Raw genomic sequence first — 21,483 nt, forward strand, 5'->3', positions numbered from 1 at the left:
GTACCATTGTGCCACCACATCTGCTGGATCTCTCCTGCTGATGGGACAGGACATATCTGGGGATAGTATGGTGGTGTCTGGGACAGTGTTTGTCAGGAACGATTCTGTGAACGTGATTGTGTCAGGCTGATGCTTGACTAGTCTGTTAGCTTTCCCAATCTTGGTACTAGTCCCCAGATGTCCGTAAGGTGGACTTTGTACAGTCGACAGGGTTGTTGTTTCTGCCACTGTCATTTTCAGTGCCTTTGTCATTACCAGGCACATGTCCTATGCACATAGGACTCTTATTATTCCCAGGTAATCCAATAAAATAAATTCCCAGACTTTTTTCCTTAACAGCCACCTTCTCTGACTCCTTTAAACTCCCTGCCTACTCCACTCTTACAATAACACTAAATGTGAGGAACATCTAACCATTTCACCTCCACATTTGAGTCCACTGAAACAGCTGCTTTAACTGCAATCTTTCCACATATATTGTAAAATTTTCATAGATTCATCCTCATCACTTGAACCCAAAATCTGCATGTTCTTCCCCTCAATGTCTCCAACCTTATTTCTCTAACAAAGAAAATGTAAAAACTTGCATTCACATAGAACCTTGCATATGTTCAAATGTACATAAGATCATTACAATGAAAGACGTACATATCAAGAGTAGTAGCGGTTGTCAGTTCATGTGCAAGAACCCATAAACAGATGAAATAAGTAACAAGTTGACCTGTTTTGGTTTTGTTGGAATTCCTGAGGAGGTAGTGGATGCAGGCACAGTTACAATGTATAAAAGACACCTAAATAAGTACATGAATAGGAAAGGTTTTGAGGGAAATAGGCCAGGAGCAGGTAGGTAGTACTAGTTTATGGGATTATGTTTGGCATGGACTGGTTGGATTGAAGGAAGGCTGACGTTTCAGGCCTAGAAAAAAAGAAGGGTCCAGGCCCGAAACGTCAGCCTTCCTGCTCCTATGATGCTGCTTGGCCTGCTGTGTTCATCCAGCTCTACACCTTGTTATCTCAGATTTTCCAGCATCTGCAGTTCCTACTATCTCTGCTTTGTGACTCTATGACTGTGTAAGACACGAGCTGAATACTAATGCTTCTCTTCTTCACAATTCAAAGAAACAATTAAAAATTATAAGCATTGACTAAAATTGAAGCCAAAATTACAGGGTTTAGAGATGAGACACTCAGGTGCCAGGCTGTTGCTTATTTTAATTATATAACTAGATGATTTTTCTCATTCTGCATTATGTTGGAACATGATAGAGTCAGTCATAGTCATACTTTATGTTTGTACATATGCAAATTGTTGTTATATTAATGGTTTATTTGCCCCGACTTCAAGGAAGGTCTGCAGCCAGCAAAATCAAGATGCAATTATAAAATACACTGGGTGGAAACTAGCTCATGTGGAATCAAAATTCCTGCATTGTTTCTTTAGTCACTCATGGGATGAAACAAGGAATATGCAATAAATGTTGGCCCAGCCAGAGATGCCCACATCCCATGAATGAATAAAGAAGTTGGAATTGGGTAATTTGAATTGAATTATGTAGTGTTCTACAGTGAAGCTCCTGTATCAATAAGTGTTTATATGTTTACCTTTTTTGTTCTATACTTGTTCCTACACTTACCACACATTATATACTTTCACATACATTTCTGGATCGACCTTCAAAGTTATTTGCAATTAAATGTTTTCACAGATTATCTGCAATTGAATGTTGAAAATAACTAACTGGAATCATGCTACAACAAATCTCGATGTGTCTCCTGTTTTCATTTGTTATACCTTAGCTGCAGTTTTGTTTTCTGGTTTCACAGATAATAAGCTTTGTGGTTAGATTTTTCTAATCTATGCAGTAATCTATAGCTTCCCAATTGGATACAAAATTACATTTATAGTAGGAGACAGAGGGTGGTGGTGGAAGATTGTTTTTTGGACTGGAGCTCTGTGATCTGCAGTGTTCTGCAGGGATCTGTACGCATCCACTTTTGTTTGTCATTTATATAAATGATCTGGATGAGAATATAGGAGCCATGTTAGTGATTTTGCAGATGACACCAAAATTGGACAGTGAAGAAGGTTATCTAAGATTACAAAGAGATCTTGATCAATTGGGTGAATGGGCTGAGGAGTGGCAGATGGAGTTTAATTTGAATAACTGTGAGGCATTGCATTTTGGTAATACAAATAATGACAGGACTTATACAATTAATGGTAAGGCCCTGGATGGTATTGTAGAACAGAGACCTAGGGGTTCAGGTATACAATTCTTTGAAATTTGTGTCATGGGTTGACAGGGTGATTAAGAAGGCGTTTAGCATGCTTGCCTTCATCTTCAGAGTATAGGAATGGGATGTCATGTTGAGGTTGTACAAGACATTGGTGAGGCCTCTTCTGGAGTACTGTGTGTGGTTCTGGTCTCCCTGTTATAAGCAGGATATTATTAAACCAGAGAGGGTTCAGAAAAGATTTACTAGGATGTTACCAGGAATGGAAGGTTTGAGACATAAAAATTGACTGGAAAGGAAGGGACATTTTTCACTTGAGCGTCGGAGGTTGAGGGGTGACTTTATTGAGGTTTATAAAATCTTGAGGGGCATGGGTAAGGTGAATGACGAGGGCCTTTTCCCTGAGGTGGGTGAGTTCAAAACTAGCGGGCATATTTTTAATGTAAGAGGAGAAAGATTTGAAAAAGACATGAGGGGCAATTTCTTTACACAGAGTGGTTCATGTGTGGAAGGAATTGCCAGAGAAAGAGGTGAATGCATATTCAGTTACAAGATCTAGAAGACATTTGGATAAGTTCATGAATAGAAAAGGTTGGGAGGGATATAAGCCAAGTGCAGGCAGATGGGGTTAATTTAGTTTGGGGACATGGTCAGCATGGACTGATTGGACTGAAGGATCTGTTTCCATGCTGTATGGCTCTATGTTCAAACTACATGGTTCAAAAAGTGTTTTGTGATTTCTTACGTGAAAAAAAATACAATCTATAACAAAACCAAAGAATTGTGGATTCTGGAAATCAGAAACAAAATCGGAAATTGCTGGAAAAACTCAGCAGGTCAGGTAGCATCTGTGGAGAGAAAGCAGAGTTAATGTTTCAGGTCCAGGGACTCTTCTTCAGAATATAATCTGTATATATGGCTGATAAGCTATATGTACTTGGTTTTCATTCATAATGTTTGCGTTAACAATGTGTAGAAATAGGTCTTTTTATCTTTCTGTGCTTTTAACTGTGCTCAGAGATGAGAAAAAAATTCTTTTAAAACCAAGGATTATTGTAGTATTGCTATATGTCTTGAAAGCAAGTAACCTGAGATTCATTGAAAGCACAATTTACACAACTGCTGTAGTTGAAGTGCAATGCTGATGAACTGGAGCTGAAAGGTTGTGTACAAATGGAGCTTTAGTTGGCAACAGGCAGCTGTTGGACTAGTGACCAGTTATTAATGACAAAGGCCTTTACCTGTCAACGAATCTGTGAGTGGTTCTCAGATAGCTGAACAGCTTACAGCTGTGAACAGAATAGGCATAACCCTTCAGATTTCCAATAGCTCAGGAGCTATCCCTGTTTTCTGCAGTAAAAGTTACATTAAGCCTGTGCAGAGCCAGTTTATTTTTTCTTCTGCAGGTGCTGTAAGTTTTGACTCTTAGTTAATAAGTCAGATCTTTTTACAAGCATGAACCACCCCTTGTGCTTCCTATAAACCAGTGAAAGCCTCCAATGAAGGAAGACCAAGAAACAATAATCTGACCAGCACAAGAATAGTCTGAACCGTGTAAATAGGAACCACTGACAGTTCCAAACAAGGGTCACTGGATTCAAAACATTAACTCTGTTTTGTCTCCGCAGATGCTGCCAGACCTGCTGAATTTCTCCAGCAATTTCTGTTTTTGTTTGTTTTAGGAATCACTGAATTTCCTTCCCAGTCTTTCCTTCCATCCATTACACCTGTGTTTTTTTTTTCCATGGGTGTGTGTTTGTGTACATATACCTGTGTGTTTGTGTGTGTATAGTGGGGAGTTAATCAGAGGATTCAGGCATTATTTGGTAGAGTTATATGACGATTGTTCATAATTGTTTACCTGTAGCTAGAGTCTAATTACTTGCAATAAATAGTAATCTCTGTTAATTACAGAAACTTGATCCATGCTTTCTGTCAACCTGCGTCTTAAAGACAGGTAAATTGGGGAATTTTATGTATCTTTGAAAATATTTAACTTTTGTAACAATTTTGGGAATAGCAGAACTTAATTTCCAGTGTGCTACCCCAGTCAGGCAAAACAACTGATACCATCAGATTGTGTAGTATACAGATATAGCCTCTTGAGAGGCCCTATTAATTTCAGAGTGCATTTGCAAATTAAGGAGAAGGTCTATTCTCATCGCATATTATTGTTGTAGCTCCTGGTGTCACATCTACAATGCTTGTGTTGATGATATTACAGTCCAATGAAATTAAAAAATACATTCAAGTCCACAAAGAAAGCACTATTTAGTAAAGTCAGTTGGTTTATAATATATACCTTGAGAAAATGTGAATAACTTTGGGAAAAAAATTGGTTTGATTGTACGAACAGTAACAAATACATCTTTGTGGTATGCAGTAGAAATGTCGGATTATAATCTATATTTAATTTCTAATACATTATAAACTACTATGATTAGACTATGGGAATTGCTAGTTTTCATTACAGATTTTCCTGATTGTCATTTATTGGTCTATGTCCGATTGAATGCCTGCTCTGAAACAAAAGTAACGAATGCTCGCTCATTTTTTTGTACCTCGACATATTTATTGCATCTCGATTTTATAAATACCTGTCCTGTTTTGGTAATTATATATACTGCACGACGTAACCTTGACTATTTTGATTTTCCTATGACAATTTATTACGTGAGAAAGACATTTACTCTGATGGAACTATTTTTGAAACAAATGGTAATTCATCCAATAGAAATAATATTGCTTTAAAGAATTCTTATAAACTGTCTGAACATAATTGCAAACCATATTTTGGTACTGAAATCATCTTATCCTTTTTGTTTATGTTCCCAGATTCATTATTATGACTTCTATAAGCCATTCGAATTGACCAGCCATAGAGAATTGATGGTGTAAATGTCTGCTCTCCTAACACATACTGTTAGAGTTGCTTCATATTGCTTGAGAGGAGGGACATTTTATAGCTGGCATTTACCTCTGATGGTTTTTCCTATAGCAGCACCATGTGCTCATTCTAGAACTGGCAACACTTCATGAATACAAAGATACCAGTATCAGCTGAGTTTGGAATTGAAATCTCTTTGAACTTCTGTTTAAAAATCTATTACTGGTTACTGGGTCACTTGAAACGCAAGTGATTTTGATTTGTTGATTGTCTTTTTTTTGCCTCTAAGACGGGTAGCCTGCAATTAAAAACAGGAACAAAACAAAGTTGCTGGAAAAGCTCAGCAGGTCTGCCAGCACCTGTGAAAGTAAAAAAACAGAGTTAACGTTTCGGGTCCGGTGACCCTTCGTCAGAACTGTTTTGAGGAAGGTCACCGGACCAGAAACGTTAACTTTTTTTTTCTTCACAGGTGCTGGCAGACCTGCTGAGCTTTTCCAACAACTTTGTTGTTGTTCCTGATTTACAGCATCCACAGTTCTTTCAGTTTTTATTTAGCCTACAATTAAATATTGTCTTATTGTAAATGCACCTGCAATGATCAGTGTGGTTAATCTAGCACATCAAAGAATCCTTTGTCCAAAGAATAGTTTTTGTGCTTCCCATATTCTAGTAAATTCATGTGTATCCACAAATAATTATATTGCCTTAATTGATTATATTAAAGTAATTGCAAATTGGTTCACTTTAAAATGGGGACTGATGTTTCTTTATCCAATTATCTCAGCTCTTTAGCCTCCTTTCATTTGGAGAGTACATATGGTCCCCTTGTGTTTAACACTATGTGGATTGACTAGCTTTACAGAAGTTACGTTCACAAATTATAAATTCAGAAATGTTCATGTGGCTGATGATGATCATTGAACATAGGCTGTGAATATAATTACATATGTATTATATTAAAACGTCATCTTGAGGTAGTACAGGATGTTGGTGAGGCCTCTTCTGGAGTACTGTGTCTTGTTCTGGTTGCCCTGTTAGAGGAAGGATATTATTAAATTGGAAAGGCTTCAGAAAAGATTTACCAGGATGTTGCTGGGAATGGAGGGTTTGAGTTATAAGGAGAGGCTGGGACCTTTTTTTTCTGGAGTGTAGGAGGTTGAGGAGTGACTTTTGTAGAGGTTTGTAAAGTCATGAGGGGCGTAGATAAGGTGAATAACAAAGGTCTTTTCTCTAGGTTGGGAGAATTCAAAACTAGAGGGCATATTTTTAAGGTGAGAGGAGAAAGATTTAAAAAGGGCATGAGGGGCAACTTTTTTATGTAGACAGTGGCTCGTGCGTGGAATGAAATTCCAGAGAAAGTGGTGGATGCAGGTACCGTTACAACATTTAAAAGACATTTGGACAGGTACGTGAATAGGAAAGGTTTGGAGGGATATGGGCTAAATGCAGGGAAATGGGACTAGTTTGGGAACATGGTCCGCATAGACTGGTTGGACCGAAGGCTCTGTTTCCATGTTGTATGACTATAAGAGAAAAAGGGAAATAATATATTTTTCTCATTTCCCTCTTTCGCCTCCCCCCGAAAAACTCATCTAATTTAAAATGCTACAGATGGTCTAAGTTTGCATTCATTTTGTCCTGTTGCCCTCACTGCTGTTTATCCTTATGCCTTTCAAGGCTCTTGTGACACCGTGATAGTGCCCCTACCTTTGGGCCTGCAGACCTGCATCCAAGTCCCACTTACTACAGAGGTGTGTCATAACACTTCTGAACCAGTGGATTAACATAATCTATCCTTATACCTTTCTCCTGTTAGATATCTCTGAACTGCTGTGTGACCAGGGAGTCATGGAAAAGTAACAGATGGAAGAACAAAGGTCAGTGGTGATGAAGAAATGCCATTACTCCATCTCACACTGGTACCCACCTTCCGTGGAAAGAGCTCTCAGAATCTAGAGCATCCCAGTCACTTTCTTCAAAGTCCACCTCCCCTACCTGTGGCAGATTTCAGGCTCCAGAATTGGATTATTGAGCCCCTAAAGAACCTGGAGTGGAAGGAAGTCATCCCCAACTCTGAAGGACTGTCAAAGACAAAGAAGAACATGTGAGAACTCACCAAGGCTTTCTTGATAGCACATTGTTAAACTGTGATCTCTATCAACTAGGAAAACGAGACCAGTAAATCCAGAGCATTATGGGCAGTGTGTCCCCCTCCAAGTCACACACCATCCAGACTTGGAAATTTATATCTGTTCCTTCATTGCCGCTAGGTCAACACCCTGGAACGTCTTATCTAACAGCCACGCAGATTGCAAAGGTTCAAGAATTTAATTCACCACTATCTTCTCAAGGGTAATTAAGAGTTTGCAATAAATACTGAACTTCTCAGTGGTGTACATATTATATAAAGGATGAAAGACAATTTGATGTTGAGAACGGAAAGGGTAAAATTATGAAGGAAAGATGCATGAACATGGACTTTATTTCCTTGGATTTAGTTCTTACCTTAATTAAGATGTTCAAAATGACAAAAAGATTCCATGAATTGATGCAGAGAAACTATTTCCTCAGATGGAGACTTCCAGAACAAAGGACCATACCCTTTAAATTAGAGCCATTTCAGAGTTAATTCAGAAAGCACACCTTCACACAAAATTTTTGTGGAAATCTGGATTTCTTTTAAGCAAAATGTTGGTCAATTTGAATTATCAAGATTGAAATAGATAGATAGATATTTTGTCAAGGTTTTGATCAATAAAAAAAAGAGGAGGGTAAATGACATTGAGGGGCAGATAGGTCATGATTTGATTGGCTGGTGGAATAGACTTGAGTGGCTGAATGGCCTACACTTGTGCTTATGTTCCTATTGAAGTAATAAATGGTGAAAAATGCTTCATCAAAAACTGGTAGTGAACTGGTTTCAATCAAATTGATAACAGCTAGTCAAAATGTCGGATTGTTTATGTTGTGATCACTCTAATTTTACAGCTAATCTGAATAAAAGTGTAATGTTGATTTTATTTTGATTGATTATTGTATGATCATGACAACGAAAAGAATTTATGGAAGATATTAAAGATTTATGAAAAGAAGACTGTGCTGGTAAAGCTCAACCTGAAGGGTTTGTTTGAAATGTTTGAATAACCTATGCAGGAAAAAAAGCTTTTGTGTTCAATTCTGGACGAGTTTTAGACTAGGTATGTGAAGGACAGGGTTTCACTCTATTTACAGAAAAATTGAGTTAGACAGTGAGGCACAGGCGATTCAAAGTACTGACCTCAAAATTTGGTCATGAAGCACCTTACTTCAGGTCCTAAATTGTTTACTAAAGTCCCAAATAGACAGGATACCTACCCACTTTGACAGCTGGATTGCAGTGTCTGTCATATTGGTGAAGGTAGAAGCATTGCTGGTAGGAATGCACATCTGGTGTATGTAAAGGGAAAAATATTTAAAATTTCAATGTTGATATGTCCAGTGCATTACTTTTCAAATGCTGAACTTCTAGAGTAAGGTATTCACTATTGCTGCCTGACAGCCTTGTCATTGTGAGGTATTTCACTTTTAACCATATCCAGCTGGTTCATAACCACAGGCAGTGCCTCCTGCAGTCTGTGCTCCTGATTACCTGGCAGCAATGATAACTCCTTCATCCTGCACCAGTTCTCTGCAGCTTTTATTCTAACCAAGCTGATGAGTTTCGGGCTGGCCATTGAGTACTAAAGGATATCCATTCCAGACATGTTTCAGGATTCCTTTCCTGGAACTCACACACAGCTGCAGAGCTAGCCTACAGTGAGTGTCACAACGTCCCTATAAACTTGATCGAGCAAACAATCAGCATGCTCACATGACACCTCTGTAGCCTGGACCATCCTATAGAGATATAGCTATCACATGTGTAGATGTCCAGGTTTGTGGTTGGCCACTGCACACTACACAAGAAGGGAGATAGGCAAAAACCACGAGTATCTCTGGATACCAAAGTTAATAGTGATAGGCTCATTGTGGAGCAGTTAATCTAAACTGGTCCTCTCAGTTCCACTGCATGTGCCGTGCCATAATTCTTACAGTTGTCCTTGCCACCATATCCAGTTGTCTTCCTGCAGTACAGAATTATGGGACTTACCTTGACCTCACAACAAAAGTGAATATCACCACATAATCAAACAAATATCAATTGTCTCAACTACAGGTCCAATAATTAAGTATCACCTTGTGTCAGCCTTTTGTGTCCGTCTTGCAAACTTCTTTTCCGTTCCTACTGATCAAAAGGCGTTTTCCCAGTGGCTTCAGCTCAAGAAATGGAAGGCTGCTGATACTCAGGATGCTCACAGGGCACAACTGAAGACTATACTTGGGGAATTGTGTGCAGTGCCTGGAGTATTGTGCGCAGTTTTCTCTCCATAGCAGAGGAATGTTGTTCTGGCTATGGAGGAAGTGCAACAAATGTTTAACAGACTTATTTCTGGGATGGCAGGGCTGACAAAAGAAGAAAGACTGGATCAGTTAGCACAATATTCACTGGTGTTTAGAAGAATGAGGGGGCTGTCATAGAAACCTATAAAATTCTAACAGGTCTAGGCAGGGTAAATGGAGGAATGTTGTTCCCAATGACAGGGAAGTCCAGAACCAGAGGTCACAGTCTTAAGGATTCAGTGTAGGCCATTTATGACTGAGATGAGGAGAAATTTCCTCATCTAGACAGTACCGAGCCAGTGGAATTCCTGCCACAAGAAGTGGTTGAGGCCAAAACATGAATGCTTTCAAGAAGGAGATAGATATATTTCTTAGGACTAAAGGTGTCAAAATGTATGGGGAAAATGCAGGATACTGAGTAGGATGAGCAGTCATTATCATTTTCAATGGTGGAGCAGGCTCAAAGGGCCAAATAGCCTACTCCTGTTCTTATTTTCTATGCTTCTGTGCAATATCTCACTGTGGCCAAAGCGGTCTTCCTCAGTTGGTTGTGTGGCACTGACCAAGGCACTGGCAAAATGGCCTGCAGGAAAATTGTCCACCAGAGATTGGACAGTTGGGCCTCTGCCATGGATTTAAGGCCACTCTCCAGGCACAACACCTCAGCCCTCATACAGTTGCACTTAAGATCAACAAGAAGAAATATGAGATGTTGGAGATCTCTGTCAATGTTGAGTATTAGTTATGTGAACATCTAATTTACTGAAAGTCAGACAGCTTCTGTCATGAGTGGCGATTGGCCCAGACACTAACAACTATAATCTGCTTCACTGATTCATTCTGACATTCTTCATCAGAACTCAAGCTAAACAGAAAGAATGAGATTAGATATCACAATAGTTTCAGTGAGTTCATCATTCATCTCATTCCATAATCTTATTCTGATTTTAACTGATTGACTGGGTTCAGGGTAATTAATTCAGCTTAATTTTATGTGTATTCTCAGTGGAATTCCTGCTCAAGTAGAGCATAGGTTTGAGATGATTCACCTCAACCCTCAAGTATTAACTTTGGTAATCAGTCTCCACACAACTGTTGTTTTTACTAGTTCTTTAATTTTTTTGAAACCACCTCTGCCCAAGTCCCAGAAATCCAGGAATGGATCAGTATTTTCAATTAACTGGTGTTGCTGGAACGTAAAGAGCTATACTTGATTATGTGCTTCCGTTTTTCAATAAAGGAAAAAAAATGCATTTATATAGTGCCATTCATAACCTCAGAACACCTCAAAGTACTTTACAGCCAATGAACTCCCTCCCTATGGCAATGTTTGTTTACTGCAAGCACATGGACTACAGCAGTGCAAGAAGGCAGCTCACCACCACCTTCTCCAGGGCAACTAGAGATGGGCAATAAATGCTTGCCAGCCAGTGACACCTACATGTCAAAAGAGAATAAATGAAAGGGCTTTTGAAATGCAAATACGATTGTGATGCATTAAGTGCAATGACAGTCTGTGTACAGCCAGCTCCCAGCAACCAATCTGAATATGTCCTTTACCTGCATCTTGCTATTTTGATTAAATGGTCTTGACCAGGATACCAAGGAGTACTACCCTACATGTTAACAAAAGTCTTTTATGCCCACATGAAAAATAAACATCTTGTCTGAAATGTGGCACCTCTGACAATAAGGTGTAGAGCTGGATGAACACAGCAGGCCACGCAGCATCAGACGAGCAGGAAAGCTGATGTTTTGGGTCTGGACCCTTCTTCAGAAATGGATGCAGCATTTCCTCAGCAGTCCATTGAGATGTCAGTCTAAAGACAGTGTTTGCTGACATCCACAACTGTCAATGCGCAGGCAAGAAGCGCAATGTTGAAATGAGGTTTGGGGGTAAGTGAGGATGTGGGGCAGAGGGAAAATAAGGATACACAGCAGGGGGAGTGAGAAAGGTGGGGCAGAGAGAGTGAAGACACAAAGGGAGAGGGATGTGAGGACATGGGGTGGTAGGTGGTGAGGACACAGAATGAGTGGTCTGGTGAGGATTCAGGGTAGGGGCATGAGGACAGGGGTCAGGGCAGTGAGGACACAGGTTGAGGGGCTGTGGCTGTAATGTGGGTGTGTGAGGATGCAGGATGAGGGAGTGAAAAAACGGTACTGGGAGTGAAGATGCCAGATAGTGGGAAGGTTAGGACGGAAGGGTGAGGATGCAGGACTCAGGAGGCACTCTCTCTTTTCCCTGCACTCCTTCCTCCTTCCCACCAGTCTTGGATCCCAGGCCGTGTCCCCTGAGCACATTTAAATGTGCGTGCGCTGGTGTTGGCAAACGCAGCCAAATTTAACATGCAAGTCCTCATTATAGGACTTGATTTCACAACCTTTGTCGTGAGAGTGCTCCTAATTGAGCCACAGCAGACTCTAATTGCCTTTGAGTACACCTACCCATGTTTGCACATATCTTATAGCCCCGTTTAATTCAGCAGAATACCCATTTGTGGCAAGGACAAACTGGAAACAGTTGTTGCTGAAAATTTCCCAGTTATGCCAGTGTAACTCCAGTGAAAATGATGGAAGGCTGTTAATGGTGGGCGTGATCCTGTCCTCACTTGACATCCACATTAATGAACTTGCAGCAGAGTTCACTCGATAGCAATCAGTAGCAGAAACCCTGGCTCGTTTTTCCTTCTCTAATGCCAAGGCTAATTATAAAGACTTGGCTGAGATCTGCTAATTCAACACAGACCAAAATTTGACCTCTGTTAACGTTTAAAAGATTTGAAATTGAGTTTAAAAATTTTCCAGTCTCTTTGCTGTTATTCCACAGCAGATGTAAAACTGAAGCTTTGTGCAACTTGTTTCTGGTTCTGGCCTTAAATTGAAAAACCATGATTGAGACAGAGCTAAAACTGTTCCATGTAGAATATTCTTCAGTAAAGGTACTGGGGAGTAAAGGTACCTTTTGCAGTGCAGTTGTCTGTTAGACCATTTCAAATCCAAGGTCATTCTTTACTGGGTGTCAGTGTTCCCCTTGCTCTAAGATATTTGGTAGACTTGGACAATCTACAGTAGCCATTTCAAGGCACCGGAGAAGTACCACCATTAGTACTTCTTTCAAATCCAGTGGCAAGAAAAATGATCCAACATAAGCACCCTCTCTGGGTCTACATGCCCAGCATTGAGGCTGTAATCACTCAAAACCATGTCCAGTCATGCCAAAATGAGTCATGCCACTCGTATGCCTATTATCAGACTCCCAAAGCAACCATTCAACCTGGAATTCAGTCAGAGCAGGAGACTGCAAGGAGGAGAAAAGAAACGGTTTAGGGATATCCTCAAAGAATCAAAGAGGTCAAATACCCCCGACAACTCTTCTAACTGACCAAAATGACAGCAGGACATAGGACAAACTTAAGGACTATTAAAGTTAGGAACACAGGAATATAGGAACAGGGGTAGGCCATTTAGTCCCTCAAGTCTGTTCCCACCATTCAATGAGATCATAGCTTATCTCTGGCCTAACTCGTTATGCCTGCTTTTGGCCCATATCCTTCAATAGCTTTGCTTAACAAAAAAATTACCCATCATAGATTTAAAACTAACAACTAATCTACTATCAACTGCTGTTTGTGGAAAAGAGTTCCAAACCTCTTCCACCCTTTGTGTTTAGAAGTGTTTCCTAATGTCTCTCCTGAATTTTCGGCCTGAACTTGTAGACTATGCCCGAGTTCTAGAATCCCCAACCAGTGGAAATGGTTTATCCGCCCTGTCTTTTCCTGTTAACACCTTGAAGACTTCAGTCAGATCACCCCTTAACCTTCTAAATTCGAGAGAATCAGACCCCACCAGCAAAAAGATATTTCCCTCCCCACTCCTGTCTGCTTTCCTTAGAATCCTCTGACATTTCCGCCACCTACAATCAGACCCCACCACCAAAATGATATTTTGCTCCCACCCCATCCGCTTTCTGCGAAGGATGCTCAACTGCATATCCCCCATTTCCCCCCACTTCTGCCCTCAAACCCTCTCCCCCCAACAACAAGGATGGAGTCCCCTTCATCTGCACATACCACCCGACCAACCTTCGAATCCAACACATCAGCCTCCAACATTTTCGCCACGTACAGCCAGACCCCACCACCAAAAAGATATTTCCTTCCCTACCCTTGTCCACTTTCCGCAAGGACCATTCACTCCATGACCTCCTCGTCAGCTCCACTGTCCACACCAACCCCTCCACCACACTCAGCACCTCCTGCAGTTGTAGGGAAACGCTCCACACCTGACCCAACACCTCCCCGCTCACCTCTGTCCGAGGCCCAAAACAATCCTTCCAAATATGGCAGAGATTCACCTGCATTTCATCTAATCTCATCTACTGTATCCATTGCTCCCCATGTGGTCTCTTGTATATCAGGGGGACCAAAAGCAGACTTGGGACCGGTTTGCAGAGCATCTGCACTCTGCACACACCTACCAACCTGACCTTCTGGTTGCAATCCACTTTAACTCCCCCTAGTGACATGTCCATCCTCGGCCTCCTCCACTGTCAGAGTGAGGCCACATGTAAACTGGAGAAATAAAACCTCATATTTTGCTTTGGGAGCTTACAGCCCAATGGCCTGAATATTGACTTCATCAGCTTCAAAATCTCTCCTCCCTCAACCTGTTCATCTTCTGACTCATTTATCTGCTTCACCTTTCTCACTGGCCAACCACAATGTCCCACTACCTGCATCCACCTATCTCCATCTCATCCACCCTCCCCCAGCCCCACCGCCCTCCCTCTAATTATTTTTGGGATTCACTCTCCCTCCCCAGTCCTACCGAAGGGTTTCAGCCTGAAACGTTGACTTTCCTCCTCCTTGGATGCTGTCTGACCGGCCGTGCTTTTCCAGCTCCACATTTATTGACTCTAAATTGTCGAGAAGACAGGCATAATTTGTATAATGTTTCCTCATAGTTCTATCCCTGAAGTCCAGGTACCATTCTGTGAACCTACATTGTACTTCCTCCAAGGCCAATAGGTCCTGCCTAAAGTGTGGTGCCCAAGTTTGCTCACAGTAGTCCAAGTGGGGTCTAACGAGAGTTTTGTATTACTGCAGCATAACTTCTGTGTCCTTATAATTGAGCCCTCTAGATATAAAGCCCAGCATTCCGTTAGATGTCTTGATTATTTTCTGCACCTACTTGTGACATTTTAACGATGTATGCACCTGAAATCCCAGATCTCCTTGGATATCCATTGTATTTAACTTCCTACCACCTAGAAACATATGGTCTATTAAGCCAAGTATCACATTGGGATCTATCTTGTCCAGTATTGCCACCAGCTGGGATACGTTTCGGTCTGATGTTTGGCATTTCTTAGTACGGTCTTCTAGGCAGAAGTCAATTCAAAGAGAAGTGCTGGGTTTTTTTTTTACAGTGCCTGCAAGCCTATCATACATCATTTCAGTGTTTTTATTTTGTTTTTGTTGTTGCCACCCAAATATCACAACTTTTAAAGGTGGAAAGAAGGTATGAGTTTAGAATTGATTCACAGTTCACCTCAGCACGAGTGAGCATTGGCATGTATTGCTCTAGCCATCTTTTGTCACTGCTGCTGTGCTGCTCTTCAGTTCTATGTGAATTACTCTGCATCAAATAATACTTAATCAGATTAACTGCTTTGTGTCATCCTGTGAACTCTGTAGACCTCACAGAGAAAGATAATGTATGCAAAGGAATTTTACTTGGTGTATTTCCTTTGAGCTGTTTCAAACCTTCACTTCCTTTTGCAGGATTAGTTTCTGTACCATCCCATCAAATTGTGAATAATTAGTAAAAATCAAAAGAATTGCAGATGTTATAAATCAGAAACAAAAGTAGAAATTCCTGGAAAAGCTCAGCAGGTCTGGCAGCATCTGTGAAGAGAAATTAGAACCCTCTGAGGATCACTCGATTTGAAACGTTAACTCTGATTTCTTTCCACAGGTGCTGCCAAACCTGCTGGGCTTTTCCAGGAATTTCTATTTTTGTTTATGAATAATTAGTAACTCATTTTCTTTTAATGATCAAAGCTCATCACCTTTATTACAATTAGGCTAACCCCAGAAGCTGTGGTACGGTTGTCTTACTTTATAATACTTTGCTGCTCTGAAAATGAGTGAACAAAATACTAAGAGGTTGTATTCCTTGAGTATTAAATAAGATAGACCTTGAAATCAACCTTTTCAGAATCAACTGAGGACTTCTGGATTCTAAAGAGAATTGACGAGTTAGTTTTGGATAAGTTGTATTCAAGGTTGAAGATACAAGAGGATGCAATTAAAGATGAAAAGGTTATAGTTAAGAAAGGAAGAAAAAAATATATACTTGTGCAATAACTTACCAGGAAGGTCAATATGAGAAGCTGCATATATATTGAGCTGATTAGATATATTGCTAACAAAGATTGGAGCATTTAAAGCAGAGGTAGCTAAGAAGAGTTGATCTGAGAAAAAAGGACAATTTTGCTGAACCTAAAGTCTTTCCACATTTCTAAATTTTTAAAGTTCCATCCTGCTTCAATCAAAACTAATATTTGTTTGCCCTGAGCGCCTTTAATTTTCAAAGATGAGCCCTACAGTAACTGCGTACAGTCTGGATACAATTATTACAGACAGGCCATTTAGACATATTTATGGCTTGTCAACTCACTAAAGCTGAGTAAAGGAAGTCAATCCGATATAAACCACATTAGTAAATCAAGGTTTTCATTGCCTACAGTTACTGCACTGATAGTTTCCATTAATTTATATAGACAGAACACTTTACAATCGTTTTATTATATTCCTCTTCTGGACCTGACCTATTTGGCTATTAAAATACATGAAAAAAGAAGCTAATGGAGGTTTATTGCACCCAAGTTAACAGTTATGTTCTAAATTAATGATGTGATAGTAAATATGATTCTCAAACTTTCTAGTATAATGTTCTAGTCATAGTGCCATTACAGAACAGTAGGAAGCCATTTGGCTCATCAAGTCCATGCTAGCTGTCTATGAATGTCTATCAGTTAGTCCCATTCTCTTAACTATATTGGCATCCCTGCAAGATTATTTTCCTCTTGTGTCTATCCAGTCAAGATTTCACAGCTGCTTTATGCTGTGAAAATATTCATAGAATCCCTACAGTGTGGAAACAGGCCCTTAGCCTGACAAGTCCACACCGACCCTCAGAGCACCCTACCTGGACCCATACCCCAATGACCCACCTAATCTACACATCCCTGAAAAATTTGGGCAATTTTCTAGCATTATGGCAGAAACCCAGGATTGTCCAGAGAATACCAAAAAGGTGTCAGGCTAAAATGACCATTTTCAAGCAATTCACCATCAGACAGCAAAAAATAATGAGGACCTATTATGTCACATTGGCAGCATGAAAGAAACACTTATGAATTTCAATATGCCCAGGAGCGAAACTGTGAAGTAGAAAAGTTTGAAAACAGTTCCAGTGAAATCCGGAGGCAGTGAGAAGTTCAAGATTCATGAGAGTACCAGTGTGCATGACCGACGAAACAACATTTAAACCTATGGAATTTTCAAATATAAAACCAGGCTATAAGTCAAGCTCATACAGGGGCTTTTGAACATATCCATGACAATGGTTGGATTGATGAGGATAGATTCACGGATTGATAAATAACGTATGGAATAGACTTCCCAGTGGTCCATTCACAAACAGCATGACATATTAATCGAGATATGTTCATATCTCATAGAAGCAATAAAATCAAGGGCACAGACTAAAAGTTAACAACTACATTGCAGCTATACCAGGGTGTCAACTCTTGAATATGTCCTTCAACAGGTTATTCCAGGATCATGTTGATCAGGAATGCAATAGATGAATGGTTGATGAAGAAAACTTTCATTTAACACAGAAGTATGAATGCTGACTTGCTTGATGTAGTTTCATCATCAAATTGTAGTGTGCTGTTGATACACAAACTGCCATTAAATCATTCGTAAAACACAGAATATTCAATTCAATGGATGGAGAGGAAGATGATTTGGTGTGGAGGAATTATTTAAAAACTGCAAATGTCAAATCTGATCCAGAGCATAATTCTTTTGAAGGTGCATAGCCATAGATACTCAGTAAATTTGATGAATTCGCTGAGCTGTATCTTCCCATATCTTGGCTAAATGTCATTTTGCTCAAATTTCATAGAGGGTTTCTCTCACCAGGCCTAGTTAAGTTTTACATGCCCTCATCCCAAACTCAACTCATTTACTACCTACCACACCCCTATGGTACTCTCCTTGTCCAATGTTAGCCCAATTTGCCCACTCACTGTAGCCAGATACACTCACTACAGCATTTATACCAGTTTCCTTAGGGCTGGTAACGTATTTTATAATCTGTTGCACACCTGGTCACATGCTGTCAGTTTGAAGGTGCCCTGTATCCATAAAGACATTTGGTCTAGACATGGCAGACATGTGGCTTTGCCAACAGGAACCTGGTGGACACGATGGTGCAGAGGAGGCCACAAGCCCAAACTCTACCAGCCTGGTCTGAGGTCATGATCTGAGTCAGTGCAGTTTCCAAAATCTCTCAAAATGCTCAGAAACATAGGAAGAAAGTCATTGACCTTCTCTGCTCCGCCAGAGTAAGTGCCACCTCTCATCAGGTTTTGTGCTTTACCACTTTTGCTTTGCATGCAACAACTTCCCTCACTTGCTCTTACTCACCTGAGCCCTATTCTACATGTTATTCCTGCACTCTTATCCCTGCATGGCCTCTGTGTTTTCGACTCACCCACTTGGGTCACCTCACAATGTTTTCCCCACTCACACTAGCACCAACAGCTGTGCCAGCCACTTTCACCTCATTCATTCCCTGCCTTTGTCTCAGCACAGGAGAAATGGTCTAGAACAGAACGGAAAGGACCAGGATGAATGGTGGGGTGTCCGATATTCATCTCCTCACCCACAAAGAGGAGAGGATCTAGGTCCTTGCAGGCAAAAACCATCACTGTTCCAGTGGAGATGCACAAACCTCAGTGTCCCAACAACCAAGGAAAAAGCAATGTTCATCGCTATGATAATGTCCCTTTACTCACAGAGTGAATTTATTGTTGACATGCTTCAACTTTGAAATCTTGGTGATAATGTTTTCTCTCTGGCACCATCAGGATTTCCAAAGTCTCTGCAGTCAAGAGGACCACACCGCAAGACATGACCTCCTCCACCTCTGAGGAAGAGAGCATGGATGCCTCCGAATAAGCAATGACAAAGCTGCCTCCTGAACACCTAACTAACTCAGTTGACACCTTAGGAGGTATTTTCTTTAGATTCGTGTCAGGAACGCATCACTGCCACATCTTTGCAGCTGTCCAAGGCATGGTAACTTAGAAACATAGAAACCAGGAGTAGGCCATTCAGTTCTTTCAGCCTGCTCCACCAATCAATATGATCATGGCTGATCATCCAAATAAGTATCCTGTTCCCACTTTCTCCCCATTTCACTTGATACTCTTAGCCTGAAGAACTATATCTAATTCCTTCTTGAAAACATTCAATGTTTTGGGCCTTAACCATTTGCTGTGGCAAAGAATTCCACAGGCAAACCTGGGGGAAGAAACTTGTCCTGATCTCAGTCCTAAGTGGCCTACCCTGGACCCTTAGAATATGACTTCTGGTTCTGGACTCCTTGGTCATCAGGAATATCCTTTGTGCATTTATCCTGTCTAGTCCTTTTAGAATTTTATAGGTTTCTATGAGCCTCATTCTTCGAAACTCCAGTGAATATAGACCTAAACGATCCAGTCTCTCTTCAAACGTCAGTCCTGCCATCCCAGCATCAGTCAGGAGGCAGTAACACCCCAGGTCACTGGCACTCAGAGGACAGCCAGAGACCAAGTACCTGCTTGGCCCCAGGCAGGAGACGACCTCATGATGTTGGCAGCTAGAAACTTCACACAGACGCACAAGCAAAGACAGCAATGGCAGGTAGGTTTATCGGAGGTGCAGGGCAATCTAAGATAAAGCCTGCAGGACCGGAACAATGCTGTTGGGACCCTGCTGCCTCAGTCATGTGAGCATCTGGCTGCTTCCATGGACAGCTTGGCAACTGCTAAAAGGAACCAGATCCCGAGTTCTCAGAGTCTGCTGGATATAAGTACACACGGCTGTGCTCCATCGTTCTAGTTCTTTAATTGTGGTAAGGCAAATCAGGGCACAACTTCTACAGTTAATGGTAAAGGCTGTGGAGTGTTGCTGAACAAAGAGACTTTGGGGTGCAGGTGCATAGTTCCTTGAAAGTGGAGTCACAGGCAGACATGGTGGTGAAGAAGGCATTTAGTATGCTTGCCTTCATTGGTCAGAACATTGAGTATAGGAATTTGGATATCACGTTACAGCTGTACAGGATATTGGTGAGGCCACTTTTAGAATTCTATGTTCAGTTCAGGTGTCCCTGCTATAGGAAAGATGTTGTCAAACTTGATATGGTGTAGCAAAGATTTACAAGGATGTTGCCAGGATTGGAGAGTTTGAGCCATAGGGAGAGGCAGAATAGGCTGGGGCTATTTTTCCTGGAGCACTGAAGGCTGAGGGGTGACCTTAGAGGTTTAAAAAATCATGAGGTACATGGATAGGATGAATAGTGAAGGTCTTTTTCCCTGGCTAGGAAAGCCCAAAATTAGAGGGCATAGTGTACAATTGCAACATATAAAAGACATCTGGATGGGTACATGAATAGGAACGGCTTAGAACGATATTGGCCAAATGTTGGCAAGTAGGATTAGATCATTTTAGGATACCTGGTCAACATAGATGAGTTAGACTGAAGGGTCTACGTCCATGCTGTATAACTCTCCGACTCTATTGGTACTCAACACCAACAGTAAGGTGTCAGGAAGACAAGGGAGCACCGCCTCACTCCTGGTGGCCTTCCTCAAGTAGAAAACATGGTGCTGGGGGAGGAAACACGGACAGAAAACTCCGGCCCACAACCCAATCCAACCCCACCCCGTTACTGAAGTACCTCTCAGGACTTTCCAGAGGTGGTCAGGTCTTCCATCTTCTCTCTGCCTGCCACCCTCAGTTCTGTGGGAGTTCAAGACAAAGAGAGTGCACCTATCTCCAGGCAGGATGCACTCAGCATGTCTGGGCCCCAAGACTCAAATGTCTCCAGGGTCACCCAATACAAATGTACAATGTAATCCGATACAAATGCATTGCAATCCCCTCTCCATTCCAGCATTCTAATCCCAATCTCCGCAATTGAGCTGTCCAGGCTCCCTCCTGGAGCAGTGGTGTCTAATAACCCCTTCTTGACTTTTACTGCCCGGACCTCCAGGACTGACCATGGCCAAATTAGCCAGAGTTAGCCCCCGATCAATAAGTGACCAGATACCCCATGGCTATAATCCACGCAGGCCCCCTGACTGTGTTACCACAGCACCCTGGCCTGGTTACACTGGACAGACTGCGGCCCTGTCTGCAGAGGTATAGCTCCCATGAATGCCCTGAGTGCATGCGATGAATACCTCTAACTGTGCCTGAGCTCCTTAATTGATATCAGAGGCTGCCTTTATTTACTGTATAGGGACCCTCTGACTGAAGGATGTCTCTCTGGACTTGACTGCTATTTCTCCATTGACTTTGAGAGTTGACCATTTGGTTGATGCATGTGCAGTCTGTTTGGCTTGTGCATGGCTGGCCCATGGTTCGGTTGTGAGATTATTGTAGGAATGTGCTGTTCAATAATATGGTCCTGCCCCACTGTCCTTGACTGTTGATTGCTGACAACGATGACAAGACACCTTGTCAAACCTGCAAGGCAATACAGAAGTACAGAGATAGTAGGAACTACCAATGCTGGAGAATCTGAGATAACAAGGTGTAGAGCTGGATGAACACAGCAGGCCAAGCAGCTTTCCTGCTCCTCTGATGCTGCTTGGCCTG

Source organism: Rhincodon typus, chromosome 6 (genome assembly GCF_021869965.1).
Source record: "Rhincodon typus isolate 14 chromosome 6, sRhiTyp1.1, whole genome shotgun sequence".
Classification (NCBI taxonomy): Eukaryota; Metazoa; Chordata; class Chondrichthyes; order Orectolobiformes; family Rhincodontidae; genus Rhincodon; species Rhincodon typus.